Source organism: Desmodus rotundus, chromosome 6 (assembly GCF_022682495.2).
Source record: "Desmodus rotundus isolate HL8 chromosome 6, HLdesRot8A.1, whole genome shotgun sequence".
Lineage (NCBI taxonomy): Eukaryota > Metazoa > Chordata > Mammalia > Chiroptera > Phyllostomidae > Desmodus > Desmodus rotundus.
This window is the reverse complement of record NC_071392.1, coordinates 19076518-19095575: the sequence shown is the minus strand read 5'-3', so window position 1 is coordinate 19095575 and position 19058 is coordinate 19076518.

Sequence of the window (19058 nt, the reverse complement as noted above, 5' to 3'; positions counted from 1 at the left end):
GGTAAAATCCCAGTCCGTGGCCCCCTTGGCTCCAGTTGCCTCCCCCTGCTCCTGCCATTGGGGCCCAGGTTCACCCCAGGTGAATGCCTTTTGTGGACACCAAGAGCAGGAGGCCACAGAAACCTTCACAGAGAAGGTTTAGAACTCTTCGGGGGACCATTGTAGATGCGGTTTCTGTCCCTTCTTGCGTTGTTTAGCACATTCTTCAGGTAGTTCAAGATGCTGGGTCAATGTGTGCCGCCTCAGAGCAGGGTGGGGGAGTTTCGGCCAAAGCTGGACTCTTAGCCCCCCAGGCAGAGCGCAGGCCTTACTCCCCTATATATAACCATTATATTATTGGTTATATTAAATTATATAATCTTTATATTAATTACATCATTTATATAACTATAAATTATATAATTTTTAGATTATATAACCATTTTATATTTCCTCTCTTATAACAATACAGAATAATATATAGTATTTTTCTATATATTAGATATAGAGTTTTGCCTTTATTCTAAAAGATGCAAAGAGCAAACTTCAGGGACTTCTGTTCTGGACCCTTTTTAGCTACTTTTGATCCCCAATTCTCCTGTTCCTAAAATACATGTGAAGACTTTATTGTCTGATCTAAATAATGTTTAATATCAGTGTCTGAAAGTGCCTGTGTTCTTTGAAGGCTAGTATCTTTGCTGAAGACTCTTGTTCAGCCCCACCCCTCCCCCCATGAGGAAGTTTCCATGGGAGGGTGCGGTACTGTGTCTCCAGATGGCTTTCCTAGGAGACTGTCTTGCAGATGAACTTCCACTGCTCAGATACGAGGATTTTGAAACTTCACAAATATTTATCACAAGGATTTACAGATGCTTGGTTTCTATAACTGCCTGTTAATACGACCACTACATCAGCTGCCTAAAAACTACAAAGGATTACCCATCAGACAGAAACGTACATAATGAAACACAAAAGACCCACTAGTAATGATAGAAACCTCTGTGGACCTACATGAGACAATGTAGGTGAGGGTCCAAGGAAAGGTTTCTGGAATTGTTTATTCATCCCAGGCCGGGCAAATTATGCTGTTCGGGCTAGGGTGATGAAATACATACGTATCAGAATAGGAGAGGCAGTGCTTTCAAGAACCAATTTGCTGATAACAAAGACCAGGAAGTAGAGAGGTGATTGCACAAACACCCACTTCCTTGTTCCTGGACACACACAAGGTCCAGCCATACATCTGAGTTGTCCAACAGCTGCCACTCTCATCTCCAGCAAACACCCATCATCCTAGCTTCTTCCTCTAGTACTCAGGCCACCCTTGAGATTCAAGGACACAGTAGATGGGGAAGAGAATTTTTGTGTGTGCTTTGCCTCTACCCCATCCCCATTATGAGGCAGGAGAGCAGGGGCCAGTCCACTGCCCACCACAGGCAGTGGAGTACAATTGGGGCCCAGCTCTAGGCAGCCTGGGAGGTGAAGTGTTAGCCATGTGAATAAGCAAATCTGTCCAACCTTGAGCATTTCCTTCTCCAGTTCTCTCTCACTTTGTCTTTCCATTCCAAGGGCCCTTTTAAAAAACTCTCCTAGGGAAAAATAATGACAACCATCCCACTAAACTCATCCAAAGGGTCCCCTCACACAGCACTACCTTCAGGAGGGGATGTGCACTGGGGAATGTGGAGTCAAAGGGAAGAGCAATGCAGCATCTTAGAGGCACTGCTAAAAGAAAAATTCTGTATAGTGTGTACTAAAGCAGAATTAACAGAGCAAAACCAAGATTTGAAACTAAGTATATAAAATACCTTTGAAGAGAGAGGATACTGGAAGCAAGAAACAGGATGTAGTGTGGGGCAAGTGGGAGAGAGTAACTTTTTTTAAAGTAGACCTGCTACTATAAAAACATGTTGAAAAAATTCATAGATTGACTATCATGACAGATACAGCTGCATAACTAGATTAAGTGGAGGAACTTGCCTAAATGTGGTACAGTATATTCCCCAAGGTATTGCTTAATCTATTTTAAATAGCCCTCTGTCCGTTACAATTTAATACAGTCTCCTCTTTTGAGAAAACAATTTCTTCTCCCTATAAAAGTCATAGTCAAACTACCTCACTTCCATCACGTTACTAAACTGAAAATGTAACATAGCAGGCCCAGCATCTGTAATCAGACAGAAGACTCCTTCACAGTCTTATGGAAGGCAAGGGGTTGCCTGGCTGTATTTATGCCAAGTGTCAGTCCTGGTGACTGTGAACAAACCAGGAGGGTCTGATCTCGGACACTTTCACGTTCAGGAACTGAAATTGCCAGTGACCAACGCCCTCTATCTTGCTGCACCCCCATAAGATGGCTAATACATAGCTAAATGGACAAAAAAATTAACCCCTTTTCACCAGGTACCTTGTCACGTGGAGTGAGACTTCACATGTTCAAGGAAACATTTATGCTGGTATTCAAGGATCTTCCATTCAAATGAAACAAAATGGACATCTTTAAGATTTTACATTTAAGAATAAATGTAAACATGTATACAAATTCACCTATTCTTTCACTCTGAAGGGAAACAATCTGGACTTGGACTGCCTCCAAGTTCTACACAGAGCCTCAATACTCGTTCAGGACGTCATAACAGGCAGCGCGCCCCAACCCTGACCCTACCACCTCCTACTACAGGTGTCGTAAAGAGTATTTGAATTCCAAAGTATTTTTCCTGAGACCACAGAATTTGAAGTTATGCCTCCAAATTGTTGAATCAGATAAGAGACATACATACATTTCCAGATCAGAAATGGGACATTCATTTTATTCACAGTACAAAAGTTTATTAAACATCTACAATGGACCGGGTACTTTTTTTAATCACAGGAAAGAAACATTTCCATATTCATGGAAATAATTTAGGTTATTTGGAAGTGAGATGTTAGAGGAAGAAAATAATTTGTGTTAGTTGTCTTCAAGTTACAACTATAAGACAGAATTTGCTTTCAATGTATTCATTTTAATATTCTCTGATCCACAGACATTGATAGTGCCTTAAACATAGAAATATTTTCCTCTAAAAGAAACCCTGAAATGTATTGGAAAAGTACTGAAATACATTTCTTGTGTAAGCAATTAATAGGAAATGTGAACCTCACTCATTTAACGCAATCCTTCTCCTTCTTTTTAGTGTAAAATATATTTTACAATCTGTATATAAAATACTGCTTTTGCTATATATAGGCAAGTGAACCATTGGTCATAGGATACCCCTAACAATAAAGCTCACAAAATATGTATGTACTATATTTAAGTGATTTATACAATTATGGATATAGAAGAAAAGAACAGAAAAATAAGGATTTGGTTAGCTTGCCGGTTGAGTAACATCCAAGGCTAATCCCTCTCCTTGAACAAAGAGATGCCTTTTGATGACATCACCCATTACGACATGCAGGATATAAAGAGAGGACACTGCAGTCATCAGCCATGCCCTCTGAAATACAGACACAAATGTCTGCTTCATTAGCTCATCATGGAGTTTTGGCCTCTACTTAACCATGTTCAAAACCTCTGTTTAAGGCATTTACCATTACACAGTTGGCCACAGACCCCATCAGTTGGCTTAAAATCTTAAGTCTTTTCTTTAGGGTAACTAAAAATATTAAATAAGAAATGAAAAAGTGAACAACATTTATAAAAGAGAAATATTTAGATTCAGTGCTAGAGCTTTCCTAGATTATGTTTACATCTATGAAAATAACAGAAGAAAAAACAAATAAAGAGAAACAAAAAATTCATGTCAGATGGTGGCAATATAATTTTCCTCTACAGTTACCTGGCTCTCTCCACTTGAATGAATTATAAAACAAACCTCCCAAGAAGGAACAAGCAAACCTGTTCTGTAGCAATACGCGTAAAATCAGAGCTCCGAGAGTTCATTAAATGACGGGTCGTGATCTCCAAGTCAAAACCCGGAAGCATCAAGGAAAGGGTTGGCGTGAATGAGAGTTATCAGAAACCACAGAGAGCAGATCTAGATGTGCAAAGATTTAAGGTACTAGGATTATCTGACACCAAATACAAAGTTAATGTTTTACATATTCATGGAAATAATGTATAAATAAGAAAAGAATGACCAGGGAGTTCTGACAAAAAATACATAAAATTTCTAGAACTGAAAACACATATGTTTGGATATAAAAACTCATTGTATGGGTTAAATAACAAATGAAAAATGGAAGGTGTTAAAACCTTTGAACTAATAGAAAAATCTAGAGAAATTGTTCAGAATATGTGAGAAAAATATGGGGAGAAGTTAAAGGACATGAAGGAACAACATGAGAAGTCCTAATATGTCCACATAACAGAATTTCAGGGGGTGGAGTGGTGCGGAGTAAATGCAGACAACTGCAATTGAACAACAATGAAATAATTTTTTTTAATTTCAATATCACAGAAAAAAAGAACATTATTCAAATAGATGATGTCAGGTAATTTTGTAGAATTATTGAGAGTTTTAGACTTAGAAATCACAGAGAATCCCAAGCAAGATATATAATAATATGGCAGAGCATTGACGCAAAGAAGAAATCTTAAACATAGCCAGAGGAGTAATATTCACCAGTGCAAAGAAGCAAACATGCTACAAAATGAATGTGTCAAAAAATTATGCTACGTTAAAGACACCAGATGCAAAACCCCTATACATTACATAACAGCTTGCATATGAAATGTCCAACAGGCAACTTTAGAGAGATAAAAGACAGATCGGTTGTGGGCTAGACATGGGAGCAGAAATTAACTGAAAATGGTCAAGGAGAAACTCTCATGAATGATGGAAACGTTCTAAAACCAGGTTGTAGGGATGGATGTACAATTCTATAAATTCTCTAAAATAATTAAATTGTACCCTTTTAAAAAAGATAAGGTGGGAGAATAGAATAAAACATATCAGGCACCAATATACATTCGATCCACCAATATTCATGTCTAAGTGTTTTTCCTAGTTTAGTCTAAGCAGAAGTACATACAAATATGTGTAACTGAGGCTATTCAGCAGTTTTGTTATAATAGCAACAAAAATGTTGAAACAACTGAATGTCCATCGATGGAGCAATGAATAACCGTACCTTAGGATAAAATAATAGGTAGCTCTTTAAGGTAATGTTATAAAGGAGGGTCTCTAAACCTCCGCATTATTGTCACTTTGCACTGCGTCATTCTTCGTTGTGGGGATGCTCCTGGGCACTGCAGGATGTTGAACGGTATGCTTCACTTCTACCCAGATGCCAGCAGCAAAAATTGTTTTCATATGTTACCAAATGTCCTCAGACAGTGAAAACGGCCCCTGGTTGAGAATTCCAGTTACAGAGGAATATTTATTATCATGGGAAAATGTCCACAATGAGCTAACAGATGAAAGAAAGGGCTATAAAGCACTATGAGAAATATATTCCTCTCTCTCTCTCTCTCTCTCATACACACAGAGCTGGAAGAATAGTCATCAAAATATTAATAAAATTATTTCTGGGTGGTGAAATGCAGGCCTTTTTCCCCATTCTTTGATGTTACCCAAGTTTTCTGAGGATCGCTAATAGGGCCTCCAGCATCAATATGACTGAGTATCTGCTTCCAGAACAAAGGATAGTCAGTAGCTAAAGAATGTAATGTAATTATTGAGATGTTTTCCAAAGGAGGAATTTCCTTCCCCACAATCCACTGGGCCCTCAGCAGCAGGGATTAAGGAAGGTCTGCAGATAGGGAGCATGGGTCTTCCCTGTTGGTCATGTCCTTCTCACAAGCCAAGCCAATGGCTCAGCTGCTGAGTGCTGTTGATAAGTAAGGGTTCCAGGTGGAATTAACCCTGGTCCATTTGGAACAAGTATGCAGAAAATCAACATTCCTGTGGTTGTGTGCTTAACAAGTCTACCCTCCAGGGGTGTTTGTGTGTGAAGAATGAGGCAAGAAGATACACAGTAGTCACTTAGGAAACATTTGGGTCTGAAGGTCACAGGCACATTCCATTTCTCCACATTTCCTGTGTCTCAGTTTTCTCCTCTGTGCACCCCCCGCCCCTGCCAACACACACAGAACACATACTTCCAGAGAAACCTTTAGTTGTCGTAAGGCCATGGAAGAAGCTGTCCTGTGGAGGAGATTCTTGGCCCCCACAGTCATACCGCCCAGATCACGTGATCCTTCAGCTGGTCGATTGTACTTCAGGGTGAAGGTCTTGGGTTACTGAAGTTGGGGGGAAGATGTGCCACTAAGAAAGGGAAGCAAAAATGCATAAAGAAGCAGTCAGGGATGGACCAAACTTCACCTGCTTTCCAGGTCCGCCCTGCCTGGCCCAACACTAGCAAACAGCTGGTCCTGCTGTACATATGTCTTCTCACACTGGCCCACTGGAAAGCAACCACCAGATCCAGAGATTCTATCTCAATGTGAAGCTTAGAAAATATTTTCACATATGAAGCATTTACTCCAAAATATCTAAGTTTCTACTGAAATCAGTTATACTAAGCTATGATGATCATTTTCTCTAAGTAACCTTCAAAACCAGGATGTGGAGAAAAGGGAATCCTTGTACACTGTTGGTATGAATGTAAACAGTTAGAGCCACAGTGGAAAACAGGGTGGAGGTTCCTCAAAAACTTCAAAACAGGACAAGCATAGAATCCAGCAATTCTACTTCTGGATGTATAGATATAAAAGCATTGAAATCGGGATCTGGAAGGCCGATTGCACTCCTGTGTTCACTGCCGCATCATTCATACTGGCCAAGACATGGAAGCAACCTAAATGCCCATCCTGAATGAACGGAACAAGAAAAGTGGTATTTACATACAAGGTATGTGTACGTTCAGCCTTTAAGAAGAAGGAAATTTCACCGTTTGTGACAACAGGGATGAATCCAGGGGACATTATGCTAAGTTGAGTAAGCTAGACACAGAAGGACAAATGCTCCATGATACCATTTATACGAGGAATTTAAAACAGTTAGACTCATAGAAGCAGAGAACAGAAATGGTGGCTGATTACAGAAAATGGTTTTTACTTATAATCTATATAAAAATGAATGTATTTTTCACCCATGAAAATTACATGTGTGTTTTAGAACCTGTGTACTTTTTGAAAACATGTGAGACTATCGTAACTACAATAACTTCTGTTGGACTTGACAATCTTGAAGATTCCCAAATAATATTCTTAGGGTGGATTTAAGAATCACACATTTCTGGAGGCTAGTTGCTAACAAAGCATCTAGGAAGCTTGCTAGAAGTACTTAGAGGTAACTGTAAGTGATACAGGAAGGGGAGAATTATGTCCCTGAGCCATTGACCCAGGGTGGAATGTTTGATCTATGAGGGATATGTCTTTGGTGGAGAGAAAGTACAAAGTGGGATGAAGGAAGAAAGACCAAGGCTGAGGAGATTCAGGAGGAAAAAAAAAAATAGATTTTTTCATAATGCTGCTAGTAGTTAGGTCAAGCGATTCTCAGGGGAGCCAATTAATTAGCCTGTTCATTCGTGATGAATTCAGCGTGAAGACAAATACAGAGGATGTTCTCCTCATCTGCCAAGAGAGACAAAATTTTCTCCCTGCCAAGTTTGAAGAGCGGGATTACCCTCATTACGCATTTCTAAGATCCTGCTCCTATCTCCTTCCGATTTTTCTTTCTGGCATGGATAACGTGACCTCCTTGACAGCCCCTTGCAGACTGGAGGAAACCTTTAAAGGGAAGCCTAGTTTCGCTTATCCTAAAGAATTCACAGTAATCTGTTAGGAGAAACACTGGAAGTGGAATAGAAGAACTAAGCTACTGGGAAGGATATAAATGTGTGGGGCTATCTGTTCTTCTTGCAATCTTTCCAGACTGGTGAGCTAAAAATCTGTAGGGTGTTGAGTGGTTTAGATCATGGCACACAGCAAATTAAAAAAACTACACCCCTCCCCCAAAATGTAACCGAGCAAAAAAGCATGTAAGTGTCTAACCCAAGCAGATTACAAGACGGCTGATTATAAATTGAGAGCCCATCATTGCCGTAGTTTCGGAAAGCCCTGAACAGGCCATTACTTGCTTCCTTGGCTTATTCTTCTCATATCCTACTAGCATTCTTAGGAATGTTCCTATAGAGAAAAGACCCTACAGCTTACCCAAACATTCTTGAAGCAAAATAGCCATGAATTCATTAACAAGTGGCAAATATTGAGTATGCAGACTACCTAGCAGTGTGGAATTTGTATTAAATTCCCATATTTTCACTGGATAGGTATTTTCCCCATGGCCTCAAAAATAATGGAAAAGAAACCAATGTCTTTTAAACCAGAAACCAAATCATCAAGTATTGGCCATAGCCGGGTTTCCACCTACCGCTAAAGCATGCTTTCATACTAATACCTCAGTAATAGGTCCCCCAATCCCCACCTTGGTAAAATCCTACCTCTTTAACATTCTTTCATGTATTTTTTAGCTCCTATCATATTTCCTCTACTACAACATAGTCTTGCTCTCTCTCCATCTCTCTGTGGGGTTTTTTTAGTACAAAGAAAATAACATTAATTCTGTGATTTACAAGATTTAAAGATCATGTTTTTGGAAAACTCTCCAAGCCCAGTACCAAACATCACTTCTTGGTTCTCGCTCTCAGAACCAGCCTCCCCACTCAGTGGCAGCGCAGCCATGGCCGGGGCACCATCAGGCTTCCTCCTTGGCAGTTTGACTACACATGGCCGCTCCCATGTGCATTTCAACAAAAAGAACTCAGTCAATTAGAAAGTTTGAAAACAGTAGACATCCTTGTTAACTAACTTTCTGAGTAACTAACTCTACTTCAAGCCCATTTCAAGACCGCATCACTCCCTGGTTATAATTTGAAGACAATTAATTTGCCTAGGTTCCTATAAGTGATAAGAATCTTGCAAGAATCTAAACATATAGATGTTGGGATTTAAGAGTTGACTGGTTTTTAACTACACTGCCCTGCTTTTTTGCAAATGGTGATAATTGTCTCTGTAAGAATTAAGTCAGATGTATATAATGTTCCTAGTACAGGATTTGAAATCTAGTAAGCACTCAATATATGTTATCCCACTCTAACTTAGTTCTTCCTATGTATCTAACTAATTTCTTTTCTACCCTCTCCCTTTAGGGTTAAAGGCTGCTTCATTTAAGATTGTGACTCTTATCTGGACGAGGCTTGGGCTGCCTTCTATCTTATCCTCCATGTGGTTTAGTTTTTGTTTTGGAATCTTTTTAATGTCAGATGTTGCTAGGCAATTTTTTCTGGTTTGATTAATTTAGTTCTAGTGCAAACAAAAATATATCCAAATGGCTTGGTTTTCACTAATGTTGCTTTTCTTCCAAAATAAATATATTCTACTTTTGTGTCAAAAGACTTATGATGTGGCTCCAGGCCTTCACAGAGCTATGGGTGATCAAGGACTTAGTAGTTGAAGAACTTTGCCACTCACTGTTAGTATAAATAATACATGGAATATGAATAGCAATGAATGATGAAGTACTGTAAGAAAAAGACTTCACATTAATTGGAGGGGAAAATGTATGAGTTTCAAATTATAAGCAGAGGAGAAAGAAGTGTGACTTCATTTTGGAATTCTTTCTCTATCTAAATAGTACGTGGAAAATATGACCCTTAGTCTTCGGGCGAAGACTGATATGCCATAATGTGGGCAGAAAATGGAAACAGGTTATTGATATTAGTCATTTTGATTCATAATCTCCTGAGGTTTGACAATGCCAAATGATTTTAGAGTCAAAGTTAGCAAAGGAAGGCTTGAACTGCTTTAAATAGGTTAAGAGTAGTGGCTTTAGAAGATCTTTTAATATTTAATTTTGAATTGTTTTCTCATTTCCTGATCTCTCTTATTTGACTTTATTTATATAGCCTGTAAAAATTGCTAATTTTTTTTTGTAGGAAGGGAACGCTATTCAAAGCAATGGGATTCAGAACAATTTTCTTTTATCAAAGGTTAATTTGAGGGGCAGTTTTCTGTAAGATTCCACCCTATTTTATAGCCACATTAAAATGTCAGAGGACTTTATAGATTGCGCAGAGCCGCCGGGGCGACATGTTCAGAAGTACCCACCCCGCTGGGAAGAAGGGACACAGCAGTCACTGACACTGGTTTTGTTATTAGCAGGAGCGTATGAGGGGAATTCAGGGGAAACGGCTGGCATCCAAGTGCACAGTGAATCTTTTCTTCAGCTGAAGTTGTGGATTCTAATCAATGGTTTAGAGGGAATGAGTTTGGTGGGTTTCACAGAAGAGTTTTTGAGATACTTTTATTACACAAAAAAGCTTTTGAATGAGGAAATAGGCATTTACATGGAATGGCCTCCCTCAGATATTTTACTCATTTCCAGTAAGTCATCTTCCAAAAGGAACAATGCCTCTAGCTGAACAGTCACAGTATCTCAACACACCCGAGGCAGAGTGGGGGGGGGGGGGGCGGCGAAGCTGTGCTGAAAGACTGTGCTAGCATGACCTTTCTCATGGCCACGACTGATAGTGAGGCCCCTGGACCACTTTGCAGGGCTGGTGATGTATTTAGAAATGTGCCTGTGACTCATTATGCTCATAATTGGGCAGTAAATAGGGGGCAGATTACCCCAGTGGCAATGGGGACAACTTACTGCCCAAGGATGTCATTCTTTCGTGTAGAATCACCTTTTGTGGAACGCACAGTTGTCTTCTTGTTGGAACTGCAAAGGCTGGGCTCAGAGCTTCATAAGCCAAGGTCTCTTTTTGATCATAACAAATATCAAAATAATCAAGATCAAACAGTTTTAAAATCCATTCTGGTATAAATAGAAGTGAAAAAAATGCTAAAAATCTTCATTTTAAAGCTTATACTTCTGACTTCTTCCTGGGATGCAGAAATGTAGAAAAAGTGTCACTCCTACCCTATCAACTAGAAAAGGCTTGATGAACTATAATTCTTAATTTGTCTTGACCCTAGAAAACTCATGTTGTGGGGAATGCAACTAGTCTAAACCCTAAGGAAAGACGGATATCTTCAAGAGAGAGGGAATGTGATCATGGGCTTACTAACTGTAACAAAAGGAAGCCAGAGTGGCCATAGAAGTAGGCAAGATAAACCCAGTTAAACATTTTAATAAATTCCCAAAGTTCAAGGGTGTGCCAGTATGAATATAGAGAATCCCTGGAAATATCAGCACAAGGAGAATTTTCATCCCCTCAGCCAGCCATACTTCTCCATGACTGCATGGTTTTCCACTAATAAAACAGAGAACACTTCTCCCCCCTAAAGTAGCAAGAACCAAACAACAACAATCGCAATATACACAGACACGCGGACTACAGAAATCCTGTGGAGGAAAAGGGACTGCGCGGCCACTCCCTCAAGGGGAGAGAGACCTGACCCTTGCCTTAACAGGCTTTTATTGTTTTTCTAGGCCCCTTACATCAAAGATGGTCCTCCTTTACCATGCAAAGGTTTGTTTTGTGTGGTTATGTTTTGCAGACACAGGAGAGGATGTCGCTGAATACATCAAAGGAGGATATTTGCAATGTAAAGGGAGAAGTGGTGGAAAGGGCTTTGTTCCATGCCTGGAAGGTCTAGCCCAGATTTTAGGAAGATAAAGATACTCAGTAAACATTTGCTTGCCTCAGGGTGAGGGAGTTTTAGCAAGAGCAAGTCTCATAGCAGTCAAGGCACAATGCAGGCCTGATTTCCCACTGGAGAACCTATCCATGGACGTGGGTCCTGCCCGCCAACCTTGCTCCCCACTGGCTTTTCCGAGTGGGGGCTGACCCACATTTCCCACACTTGGAACGGTTCCCCACATCTCCCCCCTTGTTTTTAGTTAGGACCACTATAGATCCCACAAAGCTTGCTACTTGCTGGTCTCTCACACGACCCTGGGAAAATAATTTGTAAATGCAGCAAAGTACACAGAGTGTTATTATAATCAGTAAGCAACCAGTGGCTCCAAAGACCCACATTCTCAGATTAAGTTCACCAAACAAGTTTTTTGGGTTTAGCCAGCCGAGATTGTCACGGAGGGTTTGAAAAACCTCTTGCTTAATCAAGTATTGAATGTCCTGCAGCTGCTGATGCAATTCTAGCTGCAATTTATCCATTCGTCCTTTTAAATTGGTAGAAAAAGTCCCTCTAGGTGATGTTGAATATCACTCCAGGAGTACTGGATGGAATTGCACTTCAGGGTGGGTGATGCACAGCTTGAAGAATCCTGGATTGGAAGAGTCCAATGGGGTGGAAGTGGGTCGCTGCCAGGGAAGCCTTTTCTGATATGGCTTCTCCCTCTTTGATGCAGCTCCAAAGGTCCTTCTGGAGAGAAAAAACAAGCATACCCTCTTCCCCAAGTTAATAGAGCAACTGGGCCTTCCCATTTTCCTTCCCCTAATGGGTCTCAGTATAAGACCAAGGAGTGTGGGACTGCAGGCCTGTTTTGCCCAAGGTGTTTGTCTATGGGTGACTTTAAATTATCATCACAACTCAAAAAATTGTACGTATTTATTGTCAGCATGGTTAAAATCCTGGGACATATTTCCTGACTCCCCCTTTTTTGTTTGTTTAATAATGTCTTAAAGGTCTGGTGAGCTCTTTCAACAATTGCTTGGCCTGTAGAATATTAAATTCTTTACATAGGGCCTGACTATTTTGGTGAAAAAATTGATGAGGCATCACCGCAGATTGAAAAGCAGCTGCTAGGCTGACAAGGGCATCAGCCCGAGAATTACCCTCTGCCATAGGTCCAGGCAAGCCTGAATGAGATCGGATATGGGTAGCAAATAAAAGGTGCTTCCTTTTATCTAAAAGACTTTGCAGGGTTAGAAATAAACTTAGTAACTGAGGATCAATGGACTCTTTTAATAGAGCCTGATTTATATGAAGGAGTGTATATACAGTATAACCAGAGTCACAAACTAAGTTAAGAGGCTCTTTGGGCCAATGCTGGAGGGCAAGAATAGCCCCTGAAATTTCTGCCTGTTGGGTGGAAGAGTGCCCTCCAGAAAGAAAATGTTTCCATTTGTTCCCTTCTTTCCAGGTGATAGCAGCTTTCCCTGTTTTTCCTGAACCATCAGTACAGATGGTTTTAGCTTTGGGAATAGGAGTGGCGCTGAATTTTTTCTCCCATGCAGATATTAAGAGTGGGGAGGTCTTGAAGAAGTTTATCAGAAGGTAAATGAATATTAAGATCCCCCACAAAATCAGCGACTGCACACTGAAATTCTAAAGATTGACTGGAAAGTTGTAGATACACTTGGGTGAGCGGAACATGTATAACAGCTGGGTTGTGGCCAAAAAGCTGAATTACTCTATCACCGCCTTTGATAATAAGCTGACATAGCGCAGTAATATAGGTGGTAATAGTGCACTGGGGTTGATGGGATAAAAATAACCATTCAATCATTTCTAAATTAGGTGACAACTGTCCAATTAGGCCAGTAGGCGTCCCCAGTGTGGGGAAGCAAAAAAGTCTGACAGGTAGTTGTCTGTTTACCCTAGTGAGCTGCCTGGAAGAAAGGTACTGGTTAACTAAATCTAATTCCTGTCTAGCCTGATTACTTACGGATCTAGGAGAATTTAGGTCTGGATCCCCTTTAAGGGTGTTGAACAAGTTGGTTAATTTCCCAGTGGTGATCCCTAAACTGGGACGGATCCAGGTGATGGTGCCTAGGAGCTGTTGCAAACTGTTAAGTGTTAAAGGGTCTGGTATCTGGATCCGAACTATTTGAGGCCTAACCGTATGGTGAAATAAGACATATCCTAAATACTGCCAAGGCTGATAATGCTGTACCTTCTCCGGGGCTATGGCTAGTCCCGCTGAGGAGACACTGTCCTCAAAGACAGAGGTAAACTGGGTTTAGCTCTTCTTGAGAGGCTGCAGCAATTAGGATGTCATCCATGTAATGATAAATTATACTTTGAGGAAACTGAGTCCGTACTGGCTACAGAGCCTGATGAACAAAATGTTGGCAGATGGCAGGGCTATTTAACATGCCCTGCGGCAAGACTTTCCACTGAAACCTCTCTAATGGTTGACAATTGTTAAGTACTGGGACTGAGAAGGCAAAGCTCTTGCGGTCCCTTTCTGCTAGGGGAATGATAAAGAAACAGTCCCTTAACGTTTTCCTATTACTTTTCCTGTTTAGTCCCAGGGGCCTGATTCTCTGATTCTTGCCCTCCTGGGAGGGCTCCTCTTGGCTTCAAGGCCTTAAACCTTGGCTTCCCAGTTTGCAATAGGAAGTGAGTAGTATGAAGGAGGTTCCAAATGGCGGCTGAAAAATAGCCTCAGTTTTAAAAGTGCCTTTTTTTTTTTTTTTTGAAAGACCTGTAGTTCCTAGGTTCAGAGTTTGCAAGGAAAATGGGAAAGATGGGGGTGAAGGTGCTTTGCTTAAATATGTTTTAGAAAAGAGCGGTTATGTGCCAAGGGCCTTTTGCGACTTGATTAACTAACCATTCCCTCCGGGAGAATAGCCAGTTCTTCCCTAAGGAAATGATCAGTGTTTACAGGTACTGAGTTAAAAAATGGTGCGTAGTCTTCCGCAGAGAAGGGGTAGTTCTCCCCGGGAGACCGCGCACCTATATTTCATTTTTACCATAAAAGGTCACAGCTCTGGCATAAACAAGGAGGATTCTTAATATTTCTTTAATATGTCACACCCCCCATTCCCCTTGTAACATGCTTTAGATTGACAAATTGATGAACACATTCATAACCTTCAGAACCAGCTTTTTCTCCACTGGCAAATACACTTATTTATTTATTTTAAACAATTTAAATTCTTTCTGAGTAGAATCCTTATGATGTAACAACATTAGAGATCTCATTCTGTTTACCAGAGGTTTAGGAAAATATTTTGAGATTGTCATTCAAAAACAAAATTCAAGCAAACCCGTATTTTCAAATTAAATCCTCTAAAGGAGGGAGTGAGACACTAGCCTTAGAATCTTATCTCACACCACCTGGTGTTATTTCAACTTCTGCCCAACTTGTTCCTAAATAACTAAGTCTGAAGATCCCTTACTAGGGAGACATTCAGTAGCCTTAAAAAGCTGCTGAATTAGCTGAAAACATTGCTCTTATTCCTTAGAGAGCCCGTTCCCCATGGTTGAGGAGTTTTAGAAACTTTTTTTTTAATTAATTAATTTATTTTTATTCAGTTACAACTGCCTGCATTTTCTCAAATTCCTTAACAATTAAAAGAAACTTTTCTGAAATTCCTCCCGCCGCAAACGCGGCGATTATAAAACCCGTTTCAGTCTTGCTTTTTACTCCGCCTGCTCCTTTAAATACTACTTCTTGATAGTGAGGAGAGTGTAGTGGGTCGAAATGTGCTGTTGGTGAAAGACCGTCAGGGAGAGGGGCACCGGACTTTCCCAGTACTCTAACCTTGCTTACGGGTCTGGGGTCCTCCCCAGGCGTTTAGAGCCGCGAGGATGGGGCTCAAAGCACTAGGTGACCAGTCTTTATATCGCACTTCCCCGGATGAGCCAGAAGTTAGATTAGGTGATGTTGGAGGTCCCTATAAGACCCCTGCACGTCTGGGGAATTGATCCCAGACACCCTTGCAAGGTTCCGACTCACGTGGGAACACCCAATTTCTCAGGCCGAGGGGAGGAAGTGCCTTTTGTCTTTGGAGCTTGGCGAATACCAAAAGCTCTCATGCAAAACCTGTGACTAACACTAAGCTCTTCTGGAAAGTGATCTTCGGAGTCAGGTCGAAACCGAAACGCTCATTCCCTATCCACTTCTCCTTATGCAGGAGGACGGAGAGAAAAGGCAAAATCGAAAGGACCACAAGAGGCGGCTTGAATGACAGAATTTACTGAGATGCTTTTAAAATATTCTTGTAACTAATTGCTGTTTTTAAAGCTGATTAAAGGGAAAGTCTTTGCTCTTTCTCCCAAGCCTAGACCTAGCTGGGGGTTGTGCCGCGGGGATGGGCTTGTGGGTGTTTTTACAGTGTGCCTCTCGTTGGGTGGACTTTTGCTTGCAGCTGGCAGGGAAACCTAGTGTTCTGTCCCGGTGCACGTCCAGCTTAAACTCTCACGGGTGTCTTCTAGCGGCTATCGCCCTTGTGGCTTTTAACTACTGGACCTGTGCCCTCCAGATTGCGGCAGATGCTTGGGAGAGAGAGCAAGGCTCCTGCTTACTAAAGAAAGTAGAGTTGCAAAGCGGTCGCGAGAGAGGGCGACCTAGGAAGAAAACCCTTTTCCTCTGAAATCCAACACACCCTACGACCTTCCCGGGAAGCACTTGGTGTCGTTAGCCCTTACCTGGGCCTGCGCGTGCGCACTCCAACCAAGTTGTTGTGTTGACCACAACTGCAGCTCGTAGCCCTGGGTCCCCCTTCCTGGGCGCCAGATGATGCGGATGCACCAAATGATGCAGATCCCAGCCCGCAGGATCTGCTGTTGTGGCCGCAATATACACATACACACGGACTACAGAAATCCTGTGGAGAAAAGGGACTGCACGGCCACTCCCTCAAGGGGGGGAGCGCCAAGACCCTTCCCTCGACAGGCTTTTATTGTTTTTCTAGGCCCCTTACATCAAAGATGGTCCTCCTTTCCTATGCAAAGATTTGTTTTGTGTGGTTATCTTTTGCAGACAAAGGAGAGGGTGTCACTGAATACATCAAAGGAGGATATTTGCAATGTAAAGGGAGAAGTGGTCGAAAGGGCTTTGTTCCATGCCTGGAAGGTCTAGCCCAGATTTTAGGAAGATAAAGATACTCAGTAAACTTTTGCTTGCCTTAGGGTGAGAGAGTTTTAGCAAGAGCAAGTCTCATAGCAGTCAAGGTAAAATGCAGGCCTGATTTCCCACTGGAGAACCTATCCATGGACGTGGGTCCTGCCCGCCAACCTTGCTCCCCACTGGCTTTTCCGAGTGGGGGCTGAGCCACATTTCCCACACTTGGAACGGTTCCCCACAGTCTACCAGTGCACCAGCAGTAAGAAAGGAGAGAAACCATCTTTGAAGTATAGGTACACAAAGAAAGCCTACTGCTGAGGGTGGAGCAGGAACATTAAGAATACAGAATGGAAAATGAGACGTCACCCTAAGCACAAGGTAATACGAGAAGAATTTGAAGCCAGGGATACAGTGAATAAACCCATAACAATAAAACCCAAACTCAGCTCACTTCTGAATAGACTGGCCTAACAGCCTAGCAGAAGACACATTTCCAAGTATCAATACCAGTGACTTCACTCTCCACAGTTTTACACATGACACCTACTATTGAATGAAACATTCTGAGGCATGCAAAAGAACAAGGACAAAACAGCCACTGACAAGAGAAAAAACAATTGACAGAACCAGAGATGACCCATATGTTGGCCATACTATAGTGAATTTAAAATCACTATAAAAATACCTTAAAGGCTCTAGCAGGAGAGGTGGTTGGCATGCATGAACAGATATTGAATTTCAGTGGTCATATGCAAACTATAAGAAAGAGTCAAATGGAAATGCTAGAAAAAAAATATACAGAACTAGGAATGAAGAATGGCTGTAACTGTCGCTTCAGGAGACACAATGCAGCTGAAGAAAAAACTCAGCCCTGGCCAGTGTGGATCAACTGGTTTGTGCGTCATCCCACAAACCAAAAGGTCACGGTTCAATTGAAGGTCAGGTCACATGCCTAAGATGCAGGTTCAGTCCCAAGTTGGGACATATACAAGAGGCAACTGATCGATGTTTCTCTCTTACATCCATGTCCCCATCCCATCTTTCTCCCTCCCTTCCCCTCTCTCTGGAATCAATAAAATAGAAAAAAAATTAAAAACTCAGCAAACTTGAAGATAGCTAAATAGAAATTTCCTAAATTGAAACCCAATAAAGGAAGGGAGTGAATAAAACAGAAGAAAGCACCCAAGGGCTGCAAGATGATATTAAATGGTCTAAATAATGAAATCTGAGAAGACGGCAAGAGAGACAATGGGATAGAATCATATTTGAAACAATGATGGTCAAGAAGTATACAAAAACAATGAATGACATCAAATGCACATATCCCAGAAGCTCAGAGATTTCCAAGCAGGATAAATAATTTTAAAAAATAGATATAACTACAAAGTGGTGGAAAGCAAAAGAAACAGAAAATCTTCAAACAGCCACAGAAAAAAGGACATGTTACATATAGAGGAATAAAGGTAAAACTGACAACACATTTTGTTATCAGAAACTAAGAGAATATGAAGTTATGTTGAAAGAAAAAAAAACTGCAACTGAAAATTCTGTATACAATAAAAATATCCTTCAAAACTTAAGGCAAATTAAAGACTTTTTAAGAAAAGATGAGAGAATTCAGCAGCAGCACACATACATTACAAATGTTAAAGTAAGTCCTCTAGGCAGAAGGAATATGATAGGACAGAAACTTGGATTTACACAAAGAACTAAAGATCCCTGGAAATTGTTAAAGTGAAAGTAAGCACTAAACACTTTCCTTTAATGACACTGAAAGAAAATTGAATGTCTAAAACAAAAATAGTACAAATTCGTTGGGTTTTTACAGAATATATAAAAGGAAAATCTATGGCAATAATAGCTCAAAGACTCGGAGGGTAGAACTGGAAGTATACTGTTGTAAAGCTCTTAAAACAACACATTAAGGGGTGTAATATTACCCGAAGGTGGAGTGCAGTTAATTAGAAGTGTATATTGTCATGCTAGGGCGTGAGATAAAAACATTTCTTAAGGTAGCAAAATAATAACAAAATAATGGAGATGTAAAATGGAAACTAAAATGTACTCAACCCAAAACCATGCATAAAAAAGAAGAAGAAATGAGCAAAATATGGAACAAATAAGAACAACAAGCAAGATGGTAGATTTGAATCCAGCCATTTCCATGATTATATTAAGGGCAAATGATCAAAACAAATTAAATAAAAATCAGAGATTATCAGGTTAAAAAGGAAAAAGTAAAACACAAATATATACTGGTTATGATAAAACCAGACTGAAGCTAAAGACTCAAATAGGTTAAAGGCAAAAGTATGGAAAAGATAGACCATGCCAGCACTAATCAAAAGAGGCAGTGATGATATTAATGGCGGACAAAAT